The 26,735-nt window shown below is 44.6% G+C and overlaps 7 non-coding genes across 7 annotated transcripts; all 7 read right to left on the minus strand.

The window, feature by feature from the left end:
• Positions 1-14,992: 14,992 nt before the first annotated feature.
• trnas-aga (transfer RNA serine (anticodon AGA)) lies at positions 14,993-15,075 on the minus strand. The gene has a single exon. It is a non-coding gene; the product is annotated as a tRNA-Ser (tRNA).
• Positions 15,076-22,736: 7,661 nt separating this feature from the next.
• Positions 22,737-22,818, minus strand: trnas-uga (transfer RNA serine (anticodon UGA)). Its single transcript has one exon. It is a non-coding gene; the product is annotated as a tRNA-Ser (tRNA).
• Positions 22,819-23,336: 518 nt separating this feature from the next.
• trnas-uga (transfer RNA serine (anticodon UGA)) lies at positions 23,337-23,418 on the minus strand. The gene has a single exon. It is a non-coding gene; the product is annotated as a tRNA-Ser (tRNA).
• Positions 23,419-23,636: 218 nt separating this feature from the next.
• trnas-cga (transfer RNA serine (anticodon CGA)) lies at positions 23,637-23,718 on the minus strand. The gene has a single exon. It is a non-coding gene; the product is annotated as a tRNA-Ser (tRNA).
• A 1,135-nt stretch (positions 23,719-24,853) lies between these two features.
• On the minus strand, positions 24,854-24,936 carry trnas-aga (transfer RNA serine (anticodon AGA)). Its single transcript has one exon. It is a non-coding gene; the product is annotated as a tRNA-Ser (tRNA).
• Positions 24,937-25,156: 220 nt separating this feature from the next.
• On the minus strand, positions 25,157-25,238 carry trnas-uga (transfer RNA serine (anticodon UGA)). The gene has a single exon. It is a non-coding gene; the product is annotated as a tRNA-Ser (tRNA).
• Positions 25,239-25,458: 220 nt separating this feature from the next.
• trnas-uga (transfer RNA serine (anticodon UGA)) lies at positions 25,459-25,540 on the minus strand. Its single transcript has one exon. It is a non-coding gene; the product is annotated as a tRNA-Ser (tRNA).
• Between the last annotated feature and the right edge of the window lie 1,195 nt (positions 25,541-26,735).

Raw genomic sequence — 26,735 nt, forward strand, 5'->3', positions numbered from 1 at the left:
TTGAACAGGCTAGTAATAGGGGTGGCAACAATTTCGGCAGATAATTTTAGAAAGAAAGGGTCCAGATTGTCTAGCCCGGCTGATTTGTAGCGGTCCAGATTTTGCAGCTCTTTCAGAACATCAGCTGAATGGATTTGGGAGAAGGAGAAATGGGGAAGGCTTGGGCGAGTTGCTGTTGGGGGTGCAGTGCTGTTGTCCGGGGTAGGAGTAGCCAGGTGGAAGGCATGGCCAGCCGTAGAAAAATGCTTATTGAAATTCTCAATTATGGTGGATTTATCAGTGGTGACAGTGTTTCCTATCTTCAGTGCAGTGGGCAGCTGGGAGGAGGTGTTCTTATTCTCCATGGACTTTACAGTGTCCCGGAACTTTTTTGAGTTAGTGTTGCAGGAAGCAAATTTCTGCTTGAAAAAGCTAGCCTTGGCTTTTCTAACTGCCTGTGTATAATGGTTTCTAGCTTCCCTGAACAGCTGCATATCACGGGGGCTGTTTGATGCTAATGCTGAACGCCATAGGATGTTTTTGTGTTGGTTAAGGGCAGTCAGGTCTGGGGAGAACCAAGGGCTATATCTGTTCCTGGTTCTACATTTCTTGAATGGGGCATGTTTATTTAAGATGGTTAGGAAGGCATTTAAAAAAAATATCCAGGCATCCTCTGCTGACGGGATGAGATCAATATCCTTCCAGGATACCCCGGCCAGGTCGATTAGAAAGGCCTGCTCGCAGAAGTGTTTCAGGGAGCGTTTTACAGTGATGAGTGGAGGTCGTTTGACCGCTGACCCATTACGGATGCAGGCAATGAGGCAGTGATCGCTGAGATCTTGGTTGAAGACAGCAGAGGTGTATTTAGAGCGGAAGTTGGTTAGGATGATATCTATGAGGGTGCCCGTGTTTAAGGCTTTGGGGAGGTACCTGGTAGGTTCATTGATAATTTGTGTGAGATTGAGGGCATCAAGTTTAGATTGTAGGATGGCTGGGGTGTTAAGCATGTTCCAGTTTAGGTCGCCTAGCAGCACGAACTCTGAAGATAGATGGGGAGCAATCAGTTCACATATGGTGTCCAGAGCACAGCTGGGGGCAGAGGGTGGTCTATAGCAGGCGGCAACGGTGAGAGACTTGTTTTTAGAGAGGTGGGTTTTTAAAAGTAGAAGTTCAAATTGTTTGGGTACAGACCTGGATAGTAGGACAGAACTCTGCAGGCTATCTTTGCAGTAGATTGCAACACCGCCCCCTTTGGCAGTTCTATCTTGTCTGAAAATGTTGTAGTTTGGAATTAAAATGTCTGAATTTTTGGTGGTCTTCCTAAGCCAGGATTCAGACACAGCTAGAACATCCGGGTTGGCAGAGTGTGCTAAAGCAGTGAATAGAACAAACTTAGGGAGGAGGCTTCTAATGTTAACATGCATGAAACCAAGGCTATTACGGTTACAGAAGTCGTAAAAAGAGAGCGCCTGGGGAATAGGAGTGGAGCTAGGCACTGCAGGGCCTGGATTCTCCACCTGCATTGCTTGCTGTTTGGGGTTTTAGGCTGGGTTTCTGTACAGCACTTTGAGATATCAGCTGATGTACGAAGGGCTATATAAATAAATTTGATTTGATTTGATTTGATTTGATTCACCTCTACATCGCCAGAGGAACATAGGAGGAGTAGAATAAGGGTACGGCTAAAGAGAATTGGTCGTCTAGAACATCTGGAACATAGAGTAAAAGGAGGTTTCTGGGGGCGATAAAAGAGCATCAAGGTATAATGTACAGACAAATGTATGGTAGGATGTGAATACAGTGGAGGTAAACCTAGGTATTGAGTGATGAAGAGAGAGATATTGTCTCTAGAAACGTCTTTGAAACCAGGAGATGTCATTGCATGTGTGGGTGGTGGAACTAATAGGTTGGATAAGGTATAGTGAGCAGGACTAGAGGCTCTACAGTGAAATAAGCCAATAAACACTAACCAGAACAGCAATGGACAAGACATATTGACATTAAGGAGAGGCATGCTTAGTCGAGTGATCAAAAGGGTCCGGTGAGTGGAGAGGTTGGTTGGTGATTTAGACTGCTAGCCAGGGCATCGGTAGCAAGCTAGCATAGGATGGAGGTCTGTTGCTAGCCACCTCTTGCGTTCCGTCAGTAGATTAGTGGGGTTCCGTGTGGTAGAGGGGACCAATCCAAATCACACAACAACAACAAAAATAAAAACAATAGATATAGTTAAAGAGGCCCAAGAAGAAAACATAATAATAAAAAATAAATAAATTGTCCGATTGTCTATTCAGATAGCAGCCGGTAAGACAGCTAACGGTTAGCAGGCCGCAGACAGGCTGCTGTTTGCTCCGGAATCGACGAAGGCCGATAGTCACACGGATAGCAGCTAGCCAGCTGCGAGATCCGGGTATGAATGTCCAGAGAGCAGTCGAAATCCAGGGACATGGAGAGAAAAATTGGTCCGGTATGTTCCGTTCCGAGCCGCGCTGCACAGAACTGCCGATAGATTTTCGAGCTAAAGGATAGCTGATGACCACAAACCGTGGTTAGCTGAATACTAACGATTTGCCAGTAAAGGAGCTAACTAGCTTCTGTACTAGCTTCTGGATTAGCTTCTGGCTAGTTTCAGGCTAGCTTCTTGGAGTTTCTGGCTAGCTTCTTGGAGGATTACAGATCTGAGGTAAATAATACTTTTTTATAAATATACCTTGGTGAGGCGGGTTGCAGGAGAGTGTTTTGAAGATGAGTTGATGGAAAATAAAAATAAAATGTATGTGAAAAAGTTGTAAATATATATATATACAGGACACGACAAGACGAGGACAAAAGACGTCTGAACTGCTATGCCACCTTGGTTGGATTCATTAAGCACACACTATCCATATCAAGTCTCCAATGACATGTTGCAAATAAAGACTGGTCTGTCAAAGCGCTGTGAGCAGGGTTCGAACCTGCGCGGGGAGACCCCATTGGATTTCTAGTCCAACGCAATTTACCACTCGGCAATTGCAGCTCGCTATGTTAAAAAACAGTCCTTGACCAGTCGGCTATCTGATTCTGTACATTTTACTTCTGTAAAGACTAGAACTTCTACTGAAGAGCCTGTTTGAACTGTTTGTCATGGAGTTTTATTCTGACCACCTGAGTCAAAGGACAAGTCCATGCATTAAGCACATTATCCATATCATGTCACCTAGGATATGTTAAAAAGGAAAACTGGTTTGCCAGAGTGCTGTGAGCAGGGTAAGAACATGCGCGGTGAGAACTGTTGATGAATAGGTATATGAGAAACGAGACCAAGTCGAGACGCTGGACAAGGCGGATACGGTATAGTAAAGGCCGTTTTTTCAAGAGTAATGATATCTGGCAATAAACGTGCACGGCTCCGTTTCGTCAAGTTCTCATGCGAACCATTGGAAAAAGAAAGAGAGGCCGGTCACAATCATACAGTTCACTTTATACATGGAAATGACGTAGGTAGATTCTGGTAGGTTGTTTGCAGATGATAGACAGTCTCCTCCAGCCTGGTGTCAGTATCCCATTGGTTCTCGACGGAGTTCTTTGTCTTTGGAGCCCATCCCGAATGGGAGGGGCTGCGTGTGTGTGGATGTGTGTGTTCCTGTCTTGGCAAGTCTGTGTGTCTTTTCAGTGAGTGCGTGTGTGAGAGATTCTGTATGGCCCTTCCATGTTTTACTGTGAAAATACGTTGCTATGTGTTTTCACAGTTATAGCAATGCAATAGCAGTAAGCTGGTCATTTGCATAGGAAATAGCACTTCATTACAAATCCCCCTTTTCACGTCTCCTAAGAGACGTGACATGAATTAAAAGCAAGTAAAATTTATAGTCCCCCTCTTTACGTCTCGAAAGAGACGTGACAACTACCCATATGTGCATGTTTCAAACTCCACCAGAGGATCCTCCTGTTGTAGGAGGGGGAACATCAGTGCAGGGTCATTATTTGGTGGAATAGCAGAAGTAATAACACGAAAAAGCAGGGAGCGGGCACATGGGATGCAACAACAGCCACAGAGGGTTAATATAGCGACAAACCCAGAGATAGAGACCAGAATAGAAGTGGCCAATACCTTATATTTACCAAATGCATCCATCCAGGAGTCCCACATGCTGGTATCAACCCCAGAGTGGGATTTCATTTTACCATTAAGGGTACGCAGGCCTTCTAACGCCAAAGTGAGGCTGCCATCAGAGGCTGTGTTATTAGGGATAAATGTGCAACATTGCTCCCCAAACATAAAACATATCCCACCCTTCTCAGCCAGCAACATGTCAACGGCAATGCGATTTTGAAAAGCCATAAGTGAGCTGGCAGCCAGTTGACCATGTACGGCCTCAAAACCTTGTTGAGTCCAGTTACCTCATTTTTGGACTTTGAAATGTATATAGTTAATGCGGTCTACATTTTTATTCACAGTGCACCACCAGCAGAGAGATTCAAAACCTGCGGCGACCTGGTCCACCAGCTTGTACTCATCAGGGACCCCCCTAGGAACACCTATGGCATCAATATATGTGGGATCCCCACCAGTCGGGGCTGCTTCCCACTTGGTTCTGGTAGGCAGAAACTGTGGGTCCACAGCCTGTATCCGGGTCACCAAATCACCCACACCTATAGGGTAAACAGAGATAGGCAGCAGAAGTGTTACAAGCGCACAAGTACCCGTGGCATTATTGGGAGTTCTGTCAAAAAGCCGAGGTCCCCCACACCACCACCAGATGTCAGCCCTGATCACTGGCTTAAAACCACCCACTACTATGATAGTATTTGTACACCAACCCACAGGGAGCAACCCTAACTGTAGTATACCCCCTGTCATGTTAATACAGGAGAATTTGGCCCTGGCAACATCAGAGGAAAATACTGGTGCCCTGACCGTAGCGGAGACCACAGGGTAAACTGCATCCCACAAGGAGCAATTACCAGTCGGATTGTCTTTGTCCATAAGGGGCATTAAACATCCGATGTTGACAGTGGCCGGGACAATGCGGAGCAATGGTCTTGCACCCATGCAAACTACGCAACTAGTGGGGGTTGTATTGGCTGCTTGTTCGGTCAATAATAACCAATTGTTAGACAAACCTGAGACACCTGTAGCAACCAGAATGTTCTCATCCGGGGTAGGGGTAGTGGCCACTAAAACAGCAGAACCCCACCCATCCCTGTGCTGGGGTAGGGTATGTGGCTTCGCCATATCGTCCCGCACCGTCACAGAAGTAGGCTGTGGTTGTGGCGTAAAGCAGATATATAGTGTGAAATAGACTTCGGCCCTGCTGCTATCTACATATGGGGCCAACGTAAAAACCTGGCAACCCATAGTGGTCCCAGGCCGTATAATCAGCTTCATTTGAAAACCAGTGCGTGAAAGTGTAAGCCGTTTGCGCCAGGCAAGGACAGCCCGTCCCTTGGAATAGCTGGACCAGTCATATCCTGTTTCTGCCACCAGGTTTTTCCAAGACCACTCACCATATCCCCCTTTGGTTATATACCAGTTAAAACTGGAATAGGTCCAGGCAGGTAGCCCCAGACTATTTCGCGCATGACCCAAAAGGCTCCAAGGCAGGTAAGCGGTGGTGGTGGCATTGAAAGGCAAACACAAGGTGGTGCTCTTCAACTCCTGGGGGGTGCACTTAGTGACCCTCACCTCACGCCTAGAAACGGTATGGTCTTGTGGTAGATAAGAGGGAAGAGAGAGAGAGTTAGTTTCACCTGGCAGAGTAGAATTCAGTGTGTGAATCGGTAGTGGGTGCATCTGTTTGTCTATGAGCCATGTGAGTGTAAGTAGAGTGACCCCTCCTATGAGAAGAAAAATAACAACCTGGGATCTCGAGATTCCCAACCGTTCCCAGGGGGAAAAGTGTGATTTAGTCAGGGAGTATGGGGCTGAACCTCCCATTTTCCTTGGCTAAATAGATGTAGAATTTGGGACCGAATGTAGACCACTTAGGTCAGTTCTGACTTCCGTCAGTGTGCGGGAAGGGGTTGGAGCTGGTGTACAATGTGTGAGGTGGTGCCAAGGTGCGCCCAATTTACCTTTGACCTAGACTGAGTGTGAAGTAACCTCCTTCACTTCGTACGGACCAGTCCACCTGGGTTCCAGCCACTTTCTTTTGTGGACCTTCACCCTTACCCAGTCTCCAATTTTTACCTTCAGTGGTGCTGGAGCTTCCGGCAGTTCTCTCTCCTGGACCTTGCGAACCTGAACAGAGAGAGCTACAGAGAGAACCGTCAGTTTTTTCACATAATCAGACATTACAATTTGTTGTACATCAAGGGCGGGCATATGACCTCCCTCCCTTGGTGGACCAGGCATGACTCTACCAGTCATTATCTCATGAGGAGAGAGATGGGTGCCTGACCCTGGTGAGGCTCTCATGGCCATCAACGCCAGGGGCAGGGCTTCGACCCATTTCAACTTCGACCCGGCACATACTTGAGCTATTTTGGATTTAAACTGTTGACCTGCGTTTCACGAGACCTTGGGATCGGGGGGTGGTACACAGAACCAAATCTGTGTGTTATGCCAAATCGATTCCACCTGTCTCAGGTGTTTGTTATTGAAATGTGAGCCAAATAGTCAAATTATAATTTTCTTTGGATGCCATACCTGGGTATTAGTTTGGTTTGTTAGCCACTTAACGACTTACCTAGCATCCTCTTCGCTGTTGGTACTGCTTCTACCCATTTGGTGAACCTATCTATCATAATTAGGAGATAGCGTTTATCTTTAGAATACCTTGTCGGGGCCCATGTCGGTGTGGTCTATACTAATATCCTGAAAACATGCATTAGGTACTGAGTATGAGACCATTGGTGTTTGATATGATTTCAATGGGTTGTGTCTGTCACAAACATTTCATTTGTCATAAAATAAATCATCGTCATATAAAGTAAAATAATTTAAACTATTAAAAAAATATATTAAAAAAATAAATCAGTCATATTTTCATGTGGGGGTGCCACCAGATGTGAGACACCTTCTGTAAAATCCTTAGTTTGCCTTCGTGTGTGTGGCTATGTGCTTCTCGTAAAAGTTCTGGGTCCATCAGTGTGGACTGCTCCATGGGCATAGGCTGAGTCTGTATAGATATTCACAGTCTTTCCTTTTCCTCTGATGAGGGCCTGCGTCAAATCCGATGATTTCACCTAATTGGGCAGGTGCTGGTTGAGGGATGATGGCTGATTCAAGGGTAACGTATGAGCCGTCTGGGCCTGCTGTCCCACTGCATAGTCCGCCACATCACCATTCTCTCCTTTGTAGCAGCAGCCACCTGTGTATAACCATAGGTCAGGTTTGGTCAGTGGTGTGTTTCCCAGGTCGGGTCTTAGTTTCAATTCTTTAGCAGCTGTTTCGGTGCAGGAGTCAGGTCCTTCTCTCGTGGTGATGATGGGGAGCTTCATTGCCAAGGTGGGTATTCTCCTGACATACCCTGGAACGGCGCCTGCTGTGGTGGGTAGGAGGCAAATGGCACTGGGTGGTTGAATGCAGGTTGTTCACTCTCAATTCTTGATTGCGGCTGTGGTTGTGGCTGAGGGGATGGCCTGTAGCCACCCCTCCCTCTAGGTGGACCGTAGAAGGGCCTTCTTCCCCTGGGTGGGGACTGAGGTTGAGACAGTGGATATGGGCAGTCCCTTGAGTAGTGACCGGGCGTCCTACAGTTGTAGCAGACTCCCCCTTTAGGCAGTCCTGGAATCCATTGTGGCTGGAATGCAACCTGTGGTCCCCCCTCTGCTGCCATTGGCATTGGTGTTAAGTGCGCAGGGGCAGGAGCGGGTGCGGAGGTCTGCTGGACAGTTTGTTGCTGCATCATCTGGGTGACTGTTTTAGTGATTATATCGGCAATGTCTGTAGATGCCTCGGCCACCATCTGTTTCTGTGGTTTGTCTCCCCTCTGCGCGTCATTCAGTTGAAGTTTCAGAAGTTGAATCTGTAGGGACTGGTCTTGTGTATCCGCTCCACCCTTTTCCTTGTTGAATTGGGTGATGTGGTGATGTACATGGGAGTTAAACTGAGCTAAAGGTAGCGCCATCAACCCCACAGTCATGTTCCCTTTTAGCTGTCCTCCCTGCACCATAAAGACCGGGGCCTGTACGGCGGCTGGGGTGGTGTGGGTTTTAAACGGGTTGTGTGGGAGGTGTGTGAATGGATTTTGTGAATAGGGAGGTGGCACTGCAGTCTTCTCTTCCTGTGGCAGTGGTGGGTATAGAGAGGGCGGGGCTGATGGGGTGGTCACGGTGGGCGGTGGTGGTTTGTGGTTGTTGATTGTGCCTTCTCTGACGTCATCTGAGGCCCCGGCAAGCACGCCCATCATATCAGGTTTTTTGTGTGGGCGTGTCCTTTTTGTCTCTTGAATTGCCCACGTTCCTATTTTTTGCTCAGCTTCCGCGCTCTTCCTATTCTTCGTCCCTTTATTTTTGAAAAAATGGCTCTATTTATTTCTGTTTCTCTGTTTTTACTGTGTTCCACTGTTTCATCTAATTCTCTCTCCATAGCGACGAGCTGTTGCCTTGACGGGGCGACTCCACTAATGTACCCTGCCTGTGTCCATTTCAGCCTAATTCCCTCCCATACTTTCTTTATAGATTTATATTCCTGTTTGCCCCCTGATCTCTCCTGTATTCTCAGATCTAAATATTCGTTGAATTTGAGTTTGGGAATGGTGGTTGTGGCCATTCTGTCGTTTAACTATGTCTGGGTTTAATAACTATCTTCATACACTTAGCCCGTCACTTAGTCTAAACCAGCGATGTATTCACGGTGCTCACACAGACTTATCTCTTGTGTCTCACCCTCGTGCACAAAGAGTTTTGTAGAATTACTATACTATAATATCGATGGGGATATTCGCGAGATAATTATGCGTCTAGGATAGTTTATTGGAGTAGACTGTACTAAAATATTGAAAAGGGATATTCGCGAGATAATTATGCGTCTAAGTTTTTTTTTTTTTTGTAATTCTATAACTACCCACATTTCTACTGCCTGGCCAAATGTTAGTGTCCCTAACGCCTACTTTTGGGTCAGTGTCAATGTATTCAACTGCCTTCTATAATATTGGTCGAATTAATTCTAGGCAACACCAACAGCTCGAATTGGACAAAAATCAACTCGTTACACAGCACGGCGGCACCACCCCCCCGCTCCACTTTTGACTCGGCGGTCAATTTTAGAGTCAGTGGTCAGTATCACTCGGTCTCATGAAACGGTCAATCAGTGACATTAATCTGGAGAGATCAGGTTTAATTCCTTCACTCCTAGTCCAATCTTAATCTATAACCGAGGCTCCTGGTGGGATGCCAGCTCCACCAGTCCCAGTCTTGGCTACACGTCTCGATCAATTAACAAAACATTTCATACATTTCATTTCACAGAGTCATCAAATCCTCACTGTACACCTAATACGATCGCCACATCGTCTAGTGTCAGACTATGTAGATAAGATTTGCAATATATCACAGAGTCATCAAATCTTCACTGTACACCTATACGATCGTCACATCGTCTAGTGTCAGACTATGTAGATAAGATTTACCATATATCACAGAGTCATCAAATTCCTCACTGTACACCTGATTGATTCATATCAACCACTGTCAGGCTATTTGAATATGAAATGACAATTTATCACTCAGATATCATTACGGAATGCCTTTTGTTATCGGATAATTTTTTCCATAAATTTAACAGGAATTCATACCTACGCCTTTAGTACTTCTGATCAATAATTTGGATAATGACTATGATATAATATGCAGATTTTGATTTAACAGGTTTCTGCCTACCTTATATTGTCGAGCTCTTTAGATCAGTTTCCTAAGGCGAGTTGAATCCCCGATGGCTCCTAGTAAACAGGTCGCCCGTCCTTTGAATCAGTCGTCAACTTGTCTTTTCTCTCATCAACTCTCTATGGACCGAATTCATGGGTTTAAACCATCCATCTGCTACCAATTTGTTGATGAATAGGTATATGAGAAACGAGACCAAGTCGAGACGCTGGACAAGGCGGATACGGTATAGTAAAGGCCGTTTATTCAAGAGTAATGATATCTGGCAATTACGTGCACGGCTCCGTTTCGTCAAGTTCTCATGCGAACCATTGGAAAAAGAAAGAGAGGCCGGTCACAATCGTACAGTTCACTTTATACATGGAAATGACGTAGGTAGATTCTGGTAGGTTGTTTGCAGATGATAAACAGTCTCCTCCAGCCTGGTGTCAGTATCCCATTGGTTCTCGACGGAGTTCTTTGTCTTTGGAGCCCATCCAGAAGGGGAGGGGCTGCGTGTGTGTGGATGTGTGTGTTCCTGTCTTGGCAAGTCTGTGTGTCTTTTCAGTGAGTGCGTGTGTGTGAGATTCTGTATGGCCCTTCCATGTTTTACTGTGAAAATACGTTGCTATGTGTTGTCACAGTTATAGTAATGTAATAGCAGTAAGCTGGTCATTTGCATAGGAAATAGCACTTCATTACAGAACCCATTGGATTTCAAGTCCAACAAGTCCAACGCTTCTCCTGTTACTTACAGACCCTTAACCAGTCCGCTATCTCGTTCTGTCCATTTTACCTCTAAAGTGAGCAGATTATTGCTATTGAAGAGCCTACTTGAAACGTTTGTCACGGAAGATCAATTCTGAGCACTTGAATCAAAGGACATGTCCAAGCATTATCCATATCAAGTCCCCAATGACATGTTACAAATAAAGACTGGATTGTCAAAGTGCTGCTTGCAGGGTTCAAACCTGCACTGGTCAACCCCAATGGATTTTGAGTCCAACAATTTAACCATTCTGCAATCACAGCTTTCTGAGTTACCTCACACAAGGACAATAGTATCCAAATTCAACTGCCTAGTTGAAGATAAGATACATTGAGGTTTGGATAGGAGATAGATTAAGCCAATAGGGCAGGGAATTACATAGAAAAATAAGTTCTATAAATTACTGTAGATAAGGTATTCCACACTTTGCAACACATATTAAATTCATGTTATTGTCTGATAGAATACTGAGGGTCCCTGAAGGAGAGGGCTTGTTAGTCTAGGAAGGATTTTGATATGGTTAGCATTTATTAGACTTTGTTCGATTATTAGAAGTTTTAAATAGTATTACATTTAACAGGAATATAGGACATCTGTGATGATTTAGGATCATTGTAATTATTAAGATAGATTGATTAAGGAAATGTAAGGACTTTAGAGAAAAGCCACTCATAGACATGTTTTTTCCAAAATCAATGATTTTAGATAAAGTCAAACAGTTAGAAGCTTAGTGGTATTTGAGAGATATGAGAGAAATGGGTTACGGTTTAAATTGGTAAATATATATATTTAAGAAAATATATAAGTAGCACAGATAGTTCTTAAAGTAGATAAGAAACTTGACAGAGTATTGTTACAGGATTGACATGAATGGACGCCCAAGGGAGAGTTGGACATGTGGAAAATTAAAAGGGGCTCCTACATGATGATGTCAGACATTAGGATAATTTACTAATCTTACCTAAGTCATTGTTTAAGAGTAGGCAAGGTTGTTACCTGGGCAGAGCCAGGTAACAAAGGGGGATGGGTAAATTGTGTTCTAGGATAAGAGGTGACCTACGGGATAATTAACTAATAAAAATTTAAAAAAAAAATAGCTAATAATCAGATAGAACAAATGAGAAACTGTTTGATAACCAAGCCTGTATGTCCAGGATTTTATGCACTACAGGTGAACTACAGGTGAAGTCACTCAATCCAGTCCCAGAGGCTTGTTGGGGGGACCATACCAAAGACTCCTGGTGACAGCTAGCTGAAAGAGCTACCCGGATTCATATCGCACTGTGGGAGGGTAAGACACAATGACACTGTCGAACAATAACAGAGTTCGAGAGGAGAACTGGAATTAACAGAATTCTGGGGGCCATCTCTCGAATGAAAAATACCTTACCTGTCCTTTCCTCACTGTTGTTGTTCATAGAAGTGAAGATGTGTCTGGCTCTTGCTAAGTGATGTGTTCTCGGGGAGAGGGTGGGGCTTCACATGGAAGCTGTTCGTCTGAGCTGTTTTATCGTGGGTGACATATTCCTGATATAGCACGTCCTACTTGAGTATGCGGAGAGGGGTAATTTGACCCATGGTTTAGACGATGAGGATTTTGTTCCAAAATAAGCATAAGAGATCCCTAGATCTGGGTAGACAGGAAGTTAGAGTAGAGGTTGGGAAGGATCTCTCAATGGAGTTTTATGTAGACCAAAATGGAGTCTCTAACTACATGACAGTCGAGGACTCTGAGCCATTATGGCATATATCGGTGCAGGTTCCCATATTGATCGTGGACACAGGTCATAGCTCATTTGGAGAGAGAGGGCTATATGAATCCACTCGCCCAGTATGGAAGAAGGTAGAGTAGAGTGAAGATGAGAGTTTTTGATTGTAATCAGGAGAGAGGGATGTATTGCATAAAGATACCCCTAACCCTTTAAATAGAAATTAAGGAGGATCTAGGGTTGTGGTATGGAGATGACCAGGTCTTGGTCGACACCCTAGTACGGTTCTGGGTAGAGGAGTTTAGGCCGGTATGGTAAAGCTGTTCACGAAAGCAGGAAGCCAGATAATGACAGTTGTATTGATTTGCACTATTTAAATCCCCAGGTTCCTCCCTTTACAGTGACCGGAGGAGATTATTACCGTTTGGCCCGGTACAGTACTCTTGGGAAATGATGTCAGGACGAAGTTTTACCAATAGATTGGACAGGATTATGCTCCATTGTAATGCCTTTGACACTCATTCAACACCAAGACATGAAGTATAGCCAAATGGGAGAAAAGAGCTATTCCATCCGGGTCTCTTAATGACTAAGTACACATTGATAACATTGGGGTTCCAAGGGGGGTGCCAGATGAGTCAAAGCAAGAAATCAGATCCTAGCAGGATTAGAGTTACGCATTTCCGGGGGGTCTACTCTCAATAAGAACGTGGACTGGATTAATTATATTTATGATAATCAACAGCGCTTTAACAAGTATACCAGAGATGCTATTAAAGGTTTTGCAGAACAGACTGAAGCAACCAGTTGGATGGCATGGCAGAATAGAATTGCATTAGATATGTTAATGGCGGAAAAGGGAGAAGTGTGCGTGATTATCAGGACCATGTTTGTGCTTACATCCCAAATAACACAGCTCCGGACGAATCAGTGCCCGAAGCCTCAGCTGGTTTGACCACCCTGGCTCACGGGTTGGCAGAAAACTCTGGGGTGGACACTTCTCTGACTGATTGTGTTTTGATAGTACATTTGGAAAATGGAAAAATGTTATGATCACTGTGTTATGGGCTACATTCACCTGTGTGACTGTTTTAGTTTTAGGGGGCTGGTGTCTAATTCCCTGTGTATGAGGCCTTATTTCCAGAACTCTGGAGAAAATGATGACTCAGCAGATGATGAGATATGGCCAGATTCCAGGTTCTGACCCGTGGAGGACTGAATGTATGACTACAGAACAAGTGGACGAATCTGGATCTTTTATTTGTGGGGAATTTATATTTGATGAGACCATTTTTGATGTTTAGGGAGGCTAGGTTGTATCCCATCTCAGGATTAGACTGTTTTTTAATAAAGATTGTAATGAAAATCCTGATAAGAAGAGTTATGATTCTGATGTAGGTCTTAAAACAGTTGGAGTTAAGGTTAGATTTGATTAATGATGGGTGAAGAGTCTGATAAACCTTCATAATAAGGTTAATTATAAGTCTATTCGTATGATAAATCTGATAAACCTTTATAATAAGGTTAGTTATACGTTTGTTCATATTTTTGTTTTTTATGTTTGATAAAATTAGATGTAGATTTGAATGTATAATATTTAATCAAAGGGAGGATTGTTGGAGGAAATTATAGTTGAAATGATTAATTATGTATACATTTATTTAAGAACCATTTATTTTAATGCTATTATGTTATGGTATGAAATGTATGGGTTCTTGGTTAAGCTGTTACTGAAAATGTAAGTAAAACGAATTAATTGTCTGTACCTTGCGGGTTTAAGGGAGAAAGGAGGGCATATATCTTTTCAGACAGATAAGAATGTTTGTTTGATGTTCCATTAGTGGAGAAAAGTATATCTTTTAGACAGATTGGAATGTTTGTTTTATGAGGGGAGTAGAAGACATCTCCAGACCTGAAGACACTGCGCTATTGTGGGGATCGGAGAGAGTGTGTGAAACTGATGACGTCATTTTATGTTCTCTCTTTAAAATAAATGCTCTTTGTATTTTAGGGGAGTACTCTCTTGAATTAAACGCTGTTACCTGACTTTTAAGACCGGGGTTCTGTCCATTCCTATAAAAATCTGGGTTTTACAATCCCATAGAATGCATTGACAGAGTAATGAATTCTGATTGGGAAATAATACAGAGGAATTTAGAATTCCACTAACATTATTGCTATTGAAGAGCCTACTTGAAACGTTTGTCACGGAAGATCAATTCTGAGCACTTGAATCAAAGGACATGTCCAAGCATTATCCATATCAAGTCCCCAATGACATGTTACAAATAAAGACTGGATTGTCAAAGCGCTGCTCGCAGGGTTCAAACCTGCACTGGTCAACCCCAATGGATTTTGAGTCCAAAAATGTAACCATTCTGCAATCACAGCTTTCTGAGTTACCTCACACAAGGACAAAAGTATCCAAATTCAACTGTCTAGTTGAATTTTTTTTAAAGCAATTTTTTTTTTAAAAGCAATTTTCTAAGGACTTCAATCGTTGGACGAGCACATAAAGTAAGGACAATTTAAATTCAATGGGGTTTCAAGTCTGAGGATATACCCACATGGCTCTCAGAATTTCCATAATAAATCTAATACAAACAACAGTACTTAAGAGACTATTTGAACTGTTTGCCAATGCAGATATACTCTGAGCACCTGAATCAAAGGACAAGTCCATGCATTAAGCACACATTATCCATATCAAGTCTCCAATGACATGTTGCAAATAAAGACTGGTTTGTCAAAGCGCTGTGAGCAGGGTTCGAACCTGCGCGGGGAGAACCCTTTGGATTTCTAGTCCAACGCAATTTACCGCTCGGCAATCGCAGCTCGCTATGTTAAAAAACAGTCATTGACCAGTCGGCTATCTGATTCTGTACATTTTACTTCTGTAAAGACTAGACCTTCTACTGAAGAGCCTGTTTGAACTGTTTGTCAAGGAGTTTTATTCTGACCACCTGAGTCAAAGGAGAAGTCCATGCATTAAGCACACATTATCCATATCAAGTGTCCAAATACATGTTGCAAATAAAGACTGGTTTGTCAAAGCGCTGTGAGCAGGGTTCGAACCTGCCTATTTGAGCCTATTTGAAATGTTTGTCAATGAAAAGATATTCTGAGCACTTGAATCAAAGGACAAGTCCATGCATTAAGCACATTATCCATATCATGTCACCTAGGATATGTTAAAAAGGAAAACTGGTTTGCAATAGCGCTGTGAGCAGGGTTCGAAACTGCGCGGGGAGACCCCATTGGATTTCGAGTCCAACGCCTCTCGGCCATCACAGCTTCTCCTGTTACCTACAGACCCTTAACCAGTCCGCTATCTCGTTCTGTCCATTTTACCTCTAAAGTGACCAGATTATTGCTATTGAAGAGCCTACTTGAAACGTTTGTCATGCAAGATCAATTCTGAGCACTTGAATCAAAGGACATGTCCAAGCATTATCCATATCAAGTCCCCAATGACATGTTACAAATATAGACTGGATTGTCAAAGCGCTGCTCGCAGTGTTCAAACCTGCACTGGGCAACCCGAATGGATTTTGAGTCCAACAATTTAACCATTCTGCAATCACAGCTTTCTGAGTTACCTCACACAAGGACAAAAGTATCCAAATTCAACTGCCTAGTTGAATTGTTTTTCAAGCAAAGTTTTTTTTTTTTAAAGCAATTTTCTAAGCACTTCAATCGTTGGACGAGCACATAAATTAAGGACAATTTAAATTCAAAGGAGATAGACCCAATTATTAAAGGTCTACTTTATCATCACCCAGTAAGCAGAGTTGAAAACTGTACAGGGAGAATACATTGGACTTCAATTACAATGCTTAAACCACTTAGCTATCACAGCAGTAAGAATCTAAGGAAATTGATGAGGAGTAAGCAGAAGTGGGCTATATGCTTCAAGCAAGTTAAGAACATGGCTGGGGGGAACTAGAGAGCGTGCTATGGAGTAGACGTGCTTTGCTAGAGCTCCGCTCCATTTTGAAACAAATCAGTATTTATCTTAACCTCTCACGACCTATAACTTTAAACAAATATGAAAAAGGGAAAAGGCACCAGAAAAGGGAGCGCTAAACAAGATAATTTGAATGAGATAGACAACGAACCAATTTCAACGTCGCCAACCCACGAGGAGTTAGCTGAAGAGGCTAGCTTCCAAGAGTTCCCCACAGAGCCTACGCAAAGTGACATACTGGCTGCCATAAACTCACTAAGCAAGAAGGTGGACACAAGGTTGGCTGATATCTCAAAGAGTATTGAGACTTTGGCCGAAACTGTGAAGGCAACTCAGAGAAGGGTGCAAGAGGTTGAGCAGACGACAGTCGATCACGAGGCCAGGCTACAGGACATAGAGAAACAGTGCGCAACGTTAAAAAATGACAACAAAACCCTGAAAGCCCGACTGGAAATGCTTGAGTTGCATTCATGATGCCAGAACATCCAAATATGTGGCATCCAGGAGGACACTGAGAAAGGGAAACACACTGAATTTGTCTCGGAGCTGATACAGGCCCTGCTGGGGAGTGAACACTTCAAAACGGCCATCCTGATCGACCGCGCACACAGATCTCAGGCAACGAAGCCAGCCAAGGGCGGGCCACCAAGGCCATTCATTGTACGGCTGCACTATCCCCAGACCAGGGATCTCATCCTCAAGCTGGCTAGTCAAAAGTTCCCCCTTAACTTCAATGGAGCCAGGGTGTCTTTCTACCCAGATCTTACCTTGGAGGTGAGGAACCAACAGAAAGAGTATGATGAGGTACGCAACAAATGCAGGGCGGCCAACATCCGATATGGATTCCTCTTCCCAGCCCGGTTTAAGGTGACAGTCGAAGGATCAACATGTACGTTTGACAACCCAAAAGAGGCCGATCTGTTCTTGACAAGCAAGCTCCCTGGCTGAGGATACAGAACGTCTGTGTCAGCCGGCTAAATGACCAAATACAGGCCAGGACTGTGTTTGGATTTCTGGCCTATGTCTTTTCGATTAGAAGATCAGAATTTGGGACTTATGATTGGTGAGATGTTGTGGCTAATATAGCATTGTTTGGCACATCATGTTTTAGCGCCACTCACCCCCTAACGAGAGAGTAAAGTGTTAAGTGTTATTTAGTATTAGCGCATATGTGGAGCATCTATAGATGAGTTAGTTCAAGCTGTATGTCTAGACACCCTAAGGTTTGTATGTTAGCCAAGGAGTGCTTCATTTGGGGAAGTCACTCAGTAAAGGGACGGGAGGGGGGGACGGGGTATGTGTTTTATGTTCACGTTTATTATTAGTACAGGTGGCATGACAAGCTCCCGCACGGCGGGACATTTTTCTTCTGAGTTTTGTATGACAGCAACAATTTGCTCTAAAATAAGAAATGCCACATAGTGACAGAGCACAGAGTAGACCAGGTGGAATAAAGATAGTCAGCTGGAACTGTAATGGCTTAGGGCATGTGGTGAAATGAGCTAAGTTTTTTTCTCATCTTAAATCACTGGGTGCTGACATAGTGTTTCTTCAAGAAACTCATATTAAACGCTCCGCTCAGGCCAAGCTACGAGTCGGCTGGATCGGTCAGATATACCAGTCTAACTTTGATGCAAAAGCGAGAGGGGTAGCAATCCTGATAAGGAAAAACATTCCGTTTGTTTACTCATCCTTGATTTCAGATCCTAATGGTCGGTATATTATTGTGGCTGGTATACTGAATTCGAAACCAGTAACCTTGGTCAATTTATATGGACCCAACTTCGATGATCCATTATTTTTTCAAAGGGTATTTAAGGACATACCAAATATCTCGGATACAAGTGTTATTGTTGGAGGGGACTTTAACTGTACATTAGATCCTCTTTTAGATAAACAGTTATCAAGGTCACTTCAACAATCAAATGCCAGTGTCTGTCTAAATACATTGATGACAAACCTTAACATTGTCGATATTTGGAGACTGACGCACCCAACAGACAGGGATTACTCTTTCTTTTCATCAGTTCATAAATCATATTCCAGAATTGACAAATTTTTGTTGGACTCCAAACTAATTTCAGCAGCTGAGTCGGTTACCTATCACCCTATTCTAATTACGGACCACTCTCCTGTGTCCATGGTGCTGAAACTCGACAATATGTCGACAGGTCGGCGACCGTGGCGCTTAGACGCATACCTGCTGAAAGATGAGGCTTTTTGTCAGTATTTGAAGGAGCAGATTGCCTTTTTCCTCGGAACTAACGACACGGGGGATGTTGACGACTCCACCCTTTGGGAATCTCTAAAGGCTGTGATTAGAGGTTACATTATTTCTTATACATCAGAGAGGAAGAAACGCGCCAATACTAGGCTGAGAGAAATTGAAAGAGAGTTAGGGGAACAGGAGAACGTTTTTAGGACGAATTCCTCATATACAGTCCTTGAGAAGATCACAAAGTTAAAATATGAATACAATACCATCCTTTCGAAACGGGTGGGCTCTTTACTTGCTAGAACGCAACAAAGTTATTTTGAACTGGGTGACAAACCACATAAATTATTAGCAAGACAGCTAAGGCATGTACAGGCATCTAGAGCTATTCACAAAATAAAAGACAAGAAGGATAAAATAATAACAGATCCGCAGGATATTAATAAATGCTTTGCGCAGTTTTACTCAGAGCTATACCAATCAAAATGCGATGCTACTGATCTACAAACTATGGAACGCTTTCTCGCTGAATGTGAACTTCCTAAACTAGACAGGGGGGCAGCTTCTGCACTCGATGCAGGGATAACTTTAGAGGAAATTAACACAGCGATAGCACAATTTCCAAACAGCAAGGCCCCTGGGCCCGATGGATATGTAATAGAATTCTATAAGAAGTAGTGCGCCAGTCTATCTCCACTTATGTTGCGAATGTTACGGCTTTCTTCCGTTGAAGGAGAGTCGGACCAAAATGCAGCGTGGTTAAATCGAGACATCTTTAATAACGATGAAAACGAACAATACAAAACAACAAACGGAAAATGTGAAAACCTATACAGCCTGTCTGGTGAATACTAACACACTGAGACAGGAACAATCACCCACGAAAACACTCACAGAATATGGCTGCCTAAATATGGTTCCCAATCAGAGACAACGATAATCACCTGACCCTGATTGAGAACCGCCTCAGGCAGCCATAGACTACGTAGACACCCCACAAAACCCCTAAGACAAAAACACACCACAATAACCCATGTCACACCCTGGCCTGACCAAATAATTAAAGAAAACACAAAATACTAAGACCAGGGCGTGACAGAACCCCCCCCCCCAAGGTGCGGACTCCCGGCCGCACACTAAAACCCATACGGGAGGGTCCGGGTGGGCGTCTGTCCACGGTAGCGGCTCCGGCTCGGGACGTGGACCCCACTCCAACCAAGTCTTAGTCCCCCTGTAACGCGTCCTTTGATTGACGACCCTCGCCGCCGACCTAGGCCTAATAACCCTCACCAAGGACCCCACTGGATTGAGGGGCAGCTCGGGACTGAGGTAGAAGCTCGGGACTGAGGGGAAGCTCGGGACTGAGGGGAAGCTCGGGACTGAGGGGAAGCTCGGGACTGAGGGGAAGCTCGGGACTGAGGGGTAGCTCGGGACTGAGGGGTAGCTCGGGATTGAGGGGCAGCTTGGGATTGAGGGGCAGCTCGGGACTGAGGGGAAGCCCAGCACTGAGGGGAAGCCCAGCACTGAGAGGAAGCCCAGCACTGAGAGGAAGCTCAGCACTGAGAGGAAGCTCAGCACTGAGTGGAAGCTCAGGCAGGTAGTTTGCTCCGGCAGATCCTGGCTGGCTGGCGGATCTGGAAGAGTCTGGTTGACTGGCAGATCTGGAAGAGTCTGGTTGACTGGCAGATCTGGAAGAGTCTGGTTGACTGGCAGATCTGGAAGAGTCTGGCTGACTGGCAGATCTGGAAGAGTCTGGCTGACTGGCAGATCTGGAAGAGTCTGGCTGACTGGCGGATCTGGCTGCTCCATGCAGACTGGCGGCTCCATGCAGACTGGAAGCTCTGGCTGCTCCATGCAGACTGGCAGCTCTGGCTGCTCCATGCAGACTGGCAGCTCTGGCTGCTCCATGCAGACTGGCAGCTCTGGCTGCTCCATGCAGACTGGCAGCTCTGGCTGCTCCATGCAGACTGGCAGCTCTGGCTGCTCCATGCAGACTGGCAGCTCTGGCTGCTCCATGCAGGCTGGCAGCTCTGGCTGCGCTGAACAGGCGGGAGGCTCCGGCAGCGCTGTAGAGAAGGAAGGCTCTGGCAGCGCTGAACAGGCGGGAGGCTCCGGCAGCGCTGTAGAGGAGGAAGGCTCTGGCAGCGCTGAACAGGCGGGAGGCTCCGGCAGCGCTGTAGAGGAGGAAGGCTCTGGCTGCGCTGAACAGGCGGGAGGCTCCGGCAGCGCTAGAGAGGAGAAAGGCTCTGGCAGTGCTGAACAGGCGGGAGGCTCCGGCAGCGCTAGAGAGGAGAAAGGCTCTGGCAGTGCTGAACAGGCGGGAGGGTCCGGCAGCGCTGTAGAGGAGGAAGGCTCTGGCTGCGCTGAACAGGGGGGAGGCTCCGGCAGCGCTAAACAGGCGAGGCGCACTGAAGGCCTGGTGCGTGGTGCTGGCACTGGGTAGAGGACATGCACAGGAAGCCTGGTGCGGGGAGCTGCCACAGGAGGACTGGTGTGTGGAGGTGGCACTGGATGGACCGGACCGTGAAGGTGTACTGGAGAGCCTGAGAGCAGGACTGGCACAGGACGTGCAAGGCTAGGTAGGTACACAGGAGGCCTAGTGCGTGAGGCTGGCACACTCTTCACCAGCCGACTAACACGCACCTCAGGACGAGTATGGAGCGCTGACCCAGGTGCCATCAAATCCCCGACACGCTCCGTCGGACGAATATCATACCTAAAGCACCAAACTAGCAACTCCCTCATAACTCTCTCCTCCACTTTCCCCATTAACTCCTTCACAGTCTCTGCTTCACTCACCTCCAACACCGGCTCTGGTTCTGGTCTCCTCCTTGGCTCCTCACGATAAACAGGGGGAGTTGGCTCAGGTCTGAACCCTGACTCTGCCACACTATTCCCCCCCCCCCCCCCCCCCCCCCATACATTTTTGGGGCGGACTCTCGGGCTTCCATCCGCGTCGCCGTGCTGCGTTATTCTCCAGGCTGTGTCCAGGGTCCTTTTCCGTCCAATATCTCCTCCCACGTCCAGAAGTCCTGTGATCGCTGCTCCTCACGATAAACAGGAGGAGTTGGCTCAGGTTTGAACCCTGACTCTGCCGCACTCTCCCTGAGCCCCCCCCCAAGAAATTTCTGGGGCTGACTTTCGGGTTTCCTTGCCAACCGTGTTCCCTCGTATCGTCGGCTCCTCTCTCCGGCTGCCTCTGCTCTCCTAAGTGCCTCCACCTGTTCCCATGGGAGGCGATCTCTTCAAGCCAGTATCTCCTCCCAAGTGTAACAACCTTTGCCATCCAAAACGTCTTCCCATGTCCATTCCTCCTTTCGCTGTTTCTGCTGTCGCAGCCTGTCACCACGCCACTTGGTCCGTGTGTGGTGGGTGATTCTGTTACAGCTTTCTTCCGTTGAAGGAGAGTCGGACCAAAATGCAGCATGGTTAAATCGAGACATCTTTAATAACGATGAAAACGAACAATACAAAACAACAAACGGAAAATGTGAAAACCTATACAGCCTGTCTGGTGACAACTAACACAAAGACAGGAACAATCACCCACGAAAACACTCACAGAATATGGCTGCCTAAATATGGTTCCCAATCAGAGACAACGATAATCACCTGACCCTGATTGAGAGCCGCCTCAGGCAGCCATAGACTACGTAGACACCCCACAAAACCCCTAAGACAAAAACACACCACAATAACCCATGTCACACCCTGGCCTGACCAAATAATTAAAGAAAACACAAAATACTAAGACCAGGGCGTGACTGATTTTTTTTATTGTAAAATAATAAACATATTATTAAAAAAAGAACATGGGTGGGGAGACCCCATTGAAATTCAGGTCCAATGTCTAAAGAACTCGGCCATTGCAGCTGTTGGAATGCAAGTAAAGGGATTGGGATTTGGAAACAGACATCATTGGTGAAAAATGGTAAACTTGATGGCACAACATTTTGATCTTATTGCGCCAAGTAACCTCGGTCCTTTCCAAAGTTTTGAAGGTTGGAAGTTTAATGTGCAAGTCAAAAAACAATGTGCAGAGAATGTACAAGTGGACTATTCACTGAGAATAAGATTTAAAAAGGAGCAGAGAGACCCAATGGGGTTTCAAGTCTGAGGACATACCCACATGGCTCTCAGAAATTCCATAATAAATCTAATACAAACAACAGTACTGAAGAGACTATTTGAACTGTTTGCCAATGCAGATATACTCTGAGCACCTGAATCAAAGGACAAGTCCATGCATTAAGCACACATTATCCATATCAAGTGTCCAATGACATGTTGCAAATAAAGACTGGTTTGTCAAAGCGCAGTGAGCAGGGTTCGAACCTGTGCAGGGAGACCGCATTGGATTTCAAATCCAACGCCTTAACCACTCGGCCATCACAGCTTACTACATTAAAACCAGTCCTTAACCAGTCGGCTACCTGATTCTGTACATTTTACTTCGGTAAAGACTAGACTTTCTACTGATGAGCCTATTTGAAATGTTTGTCAAGGAAAAAATATTCTGAGCACTTGAATCAAAGGACAAGTCCATGCATTAAGCACATTATCCATATCATGAAACCTAGGATATGTTAAAAAGGAAAACTGGTTTGCCATAGCGCTGTGAGCAGGGTTCGAACCTGGCGGGGAGACCCCATTGGATTTCTAGTCCAACACAATTTACCAGTCTGCAATCACAGCTCGCTATGTTAAAAAACAGTCCTTGGCCAGTCGGCAATCTGATTCTGTACATTTTACTTCTGTAAAGAATAGACCTTCTACTGAAGAGCTTGTTTGAACTGTTTGTCAAGGAGTTTTATTCTGACCACCTGAGTCAAAGGACAAGTCCATGCATTAAGCCCACATTATCCATATCAAGTGTCCAATGACATGTTGCAAATAAAGACCTGTTTGTCAAAGCGCTGTGAGCAGGGTTCGAACCTGCGCGGGGAGACCCCATTGGATTTCAAGTCCAACGCCTTAACCACTCGGCCATCACAGCTGCTACATTAAAAAACAAATCCTTAACCAGTCGGCTATCTGATTCTGTAGATTTTACTTCGGTAAAGACTAGACTTTCTACTGAAGAGCCTATTTGAAATGTTTGTCAAGGAAAAAATATTCTGAGCACTTGAATCAAAGGACAAGTCCATGTATTAAGCACATTATCCATTTCATGTCACCTAGGATATGTTAAAAAGGAAAACTGGTTTGCCATAGCGCTGTGAGCAGGATTCGAACCTGCGCGGGGAGACCACATTGGATTTCGAGTCCAACGCCTTAACATCTCGGCCATCGCAGCTTCTCCTGTTACTCGCAGACCCTTAACCAGTCCGCTATCTCGTTCTGTCCATTTTACCTCTAAAGTGAGCAGATTATTGCTATTGAAGAGCCTACTTGAAACGTTTGTCATGGGAGATCAATTCTGAGCACTTGAATCAAAGGACATGTCCAAGCATTATCCATATCAAGTCCCCAATGACATGTTACAAATAAAGACTGGATTGTCAAAGCGCTGCTCGCAGGGTTGAAACCTGCACTGGTCAACCCCAATGGATTTTGAGTCCAAAAATGTAACCATTCTGCAATCACAGCTTTCTGAGTTACCTCACACAAGGACAAAAGTATCCAAATTCAACTGCCTAGTTGAATTTTTTTTCAAGCAAAGTAAAAAAAAAAGAAGCTATTTTCTAAGCACTTCAATCGTTGGACGAGCACATAAAGTAAGGACAATTTAAATTCAAAGGAGATAGACCCAATTGTTAAAGGTCTACTTTATCATCACCCAGTAAGCAGAGTTGAACACTGTACAGGGAGAATACATTGGACATCAATTACAATGCTTAAACCACTTAGCGATCAAAGCAGTAGGAATCTAAGGAAATTGATGAGGAGAAAGCAGAAGTGGGCTATATGCTTCAAGCAAGTTAAGAACATGGGTGGGGAGACCACATTGAAATTCAGGTCCAACGTCTAAAGAACTCGGCCATTGCAGGTGTTGGAATGCAAGTAAAGGGATTGGGACTTGGAAACAGACATCATTGGTGAAAAATGGTAAACTTGATGGCACAACATTTTGATCTTATTGCGCCAAGTAACCTCGGTCCTTTCCAAAGCTGTGAATGTTGGAAGTTTAATGTGCAAGTCAAAAAACTATGTGCAGAGAATGTACAAGTGGACTATTCACTGAGAATAAGATTTTAAAAGGAGCAGAGAGACCCAATGGGGTTTCAAGTCTGAGGACATACCCACATGGCTCTCAGAAATTCCATAATAAATCTAATACAAACAACAGTACTGAAGAGACTATTTGAACTGTTTGCCAATGGCGATATACTCTGAGCACCTGAATCAAAGGACAAGTCCATGCATTAAGCACACATTATCCATATCAAGTCTCCAATGACATGTTGCAAATAAAGACTGGTTTGTCAAAGCGCTGTGAGCAGGGTTCGAACCTGCGCGGGGAGAACCCATTGGATTTCTAGTCCAATGCAATTTACCACTCTGCAATCGCAGCACGCTATGTTAAGAAACAGTCCTTACCCAGTCGGGCTATCTGATTCTGTACATTTTACTTCTGTAAAGATTAGACGTTCTACTGAAGAGCCTGTTTGAACTGTTTGTCAAGGAGTTTTATTCTGACCACCTGAGTCAATGGACAAGTCAATGCATTAGGCACACATTATCCATATCAAGTCTCCAATGACATGTTGCAAATAAAGACTGGTTTGTCAAAGTGCTGTGAGCAGGGTTCTAACCTGCGCGGGGAGACCCCATTGGATTTCAAGTCCAACGCCTTAACCACTCGGCCATCACAGCTTGCTACATAAAAAAAAAAATCCTTAACCAGTCAGCTATCTGATTCTGTAGATTTTACTTCGGCTAAAGACTAGACTTTCTACTGAAGAGCCTATTTGAAATGTTTGTCAAGGAAAAAATATTCTGAGCACTTGAATCAAAGGACAAGTCCTTGTATTAAGCACATTATTCATATCATGTCACCTAGGATATGTTAAAAAGGAAAACTGGTTTGCCATAGCGCTGTGAGCAGGGTTCGAACATGCGCAGGGAGACCCCATTGGATTTCGAGTCCTACGCCTTAACCTCTCGGCCATCGCAGCTGTTACTTACAGAACCTTAACCAGTCCGCTATCTCGTTCTGTCCATTTTACCTCTAAAGTGAGCAGATTATTGCTATTGAAGAGCCTACTTGAAACGTTTGTCATGGAAGATAAATTCTGAGCACTTGAATCAAAGGACATGTCCAAGCATTATCCATATCAAGTCCCCAATGACATGTTACAAATAAAGACTGGATTGTCAAAGCGCTGCTCGCAGGGTTGAAACCTGCACTGGTCAACCCCAATGGATTTTGAGTCCAAAAATGTAACCATTCTGCAATCACAGCTTTCTGAGTTACCTCACACAAGGACAAAAGTATCCAAATTCAACTGCCTAGTTGATTTTTTTTTCAAGCAAAGTAAAAAAAAAAGAAGCTATTTTCTAAGCACTTCAATCGTTGGACGAGCACATAAAGTAAGGACAATTTAAATTCAAAGGAGATAGACCCAATTGTTAAAAGTCTACTTTATCATCACCCAGTAAGCAGAGTTGAACACTGTACAGGGAGAATACATTGGACTTCAATTACAATGCTTAAACCACTTAGCCATCAAAGCAGTAGGAATCTAAGGAAATTGATGAGGAGAAAGCAGAAGTGGGCTATATGCTTCAAGCAAGTTAAGAACATGGGTGGGGAGACCACATTGAAATTCAGGTCCAACGTCTAAAGAACTCGGCCATTGCAGCTGTTGGAATGCAAGTAAAGGGATTGGGACTTGGAAACAGACATCATTGGTGAAAAATGGTAAACTTGATGGCACAACATTTTGATCTTATTGCGCCAAGTAACCTCGGTCCTTTCCAAAGCTGTGAATGTTGGAAGTTTAATGTGCAAGTCAAAAAACTATGTGCAGAGAATGTACAAGTGGACTATTCACTGAGAATAAGATTTAAAAAGGAGCAGAGAGACCCAATGGGGTTTCAAGTCTGAGGACATACCCACATGGCTCTCAGAAAATCCATAATAAATCTAATACAAACAACAGTACTGAAGAAACTATTTGAACTGTTTGCCAATGGAGATATACTCTGAGCACCTGAATCAAAGGACAAGTCCATGCATTAAGCACACATTATCCATATCAAGTCTCCAATGACATGTTGCAAATAAAGACTGGTTTGTCAAAGCGCTGTGAGCAGGGTTCGAAACTGCGCGGGGAGATCCCATTGGATTTCTAGTCCAACGCAATTTAC

This window comes from Oncorhynchus kisutch, linkage group LG6 (genome assembly GCF_002021735.2).
Source record: "Oncorhynchus kisutch isolate 150728-3 linkage group LG6, Okis_V2, whole genome shotgun sequence".
In the NCBI taxonomy this organism is placed as follows: domain Eukaryota; kingdom Metazoa; phylum Chordata; class Actinopteri; order Salmoniformes; family Salmonidae; genus Oncorhynchus; species Oncorhynchus kisutch.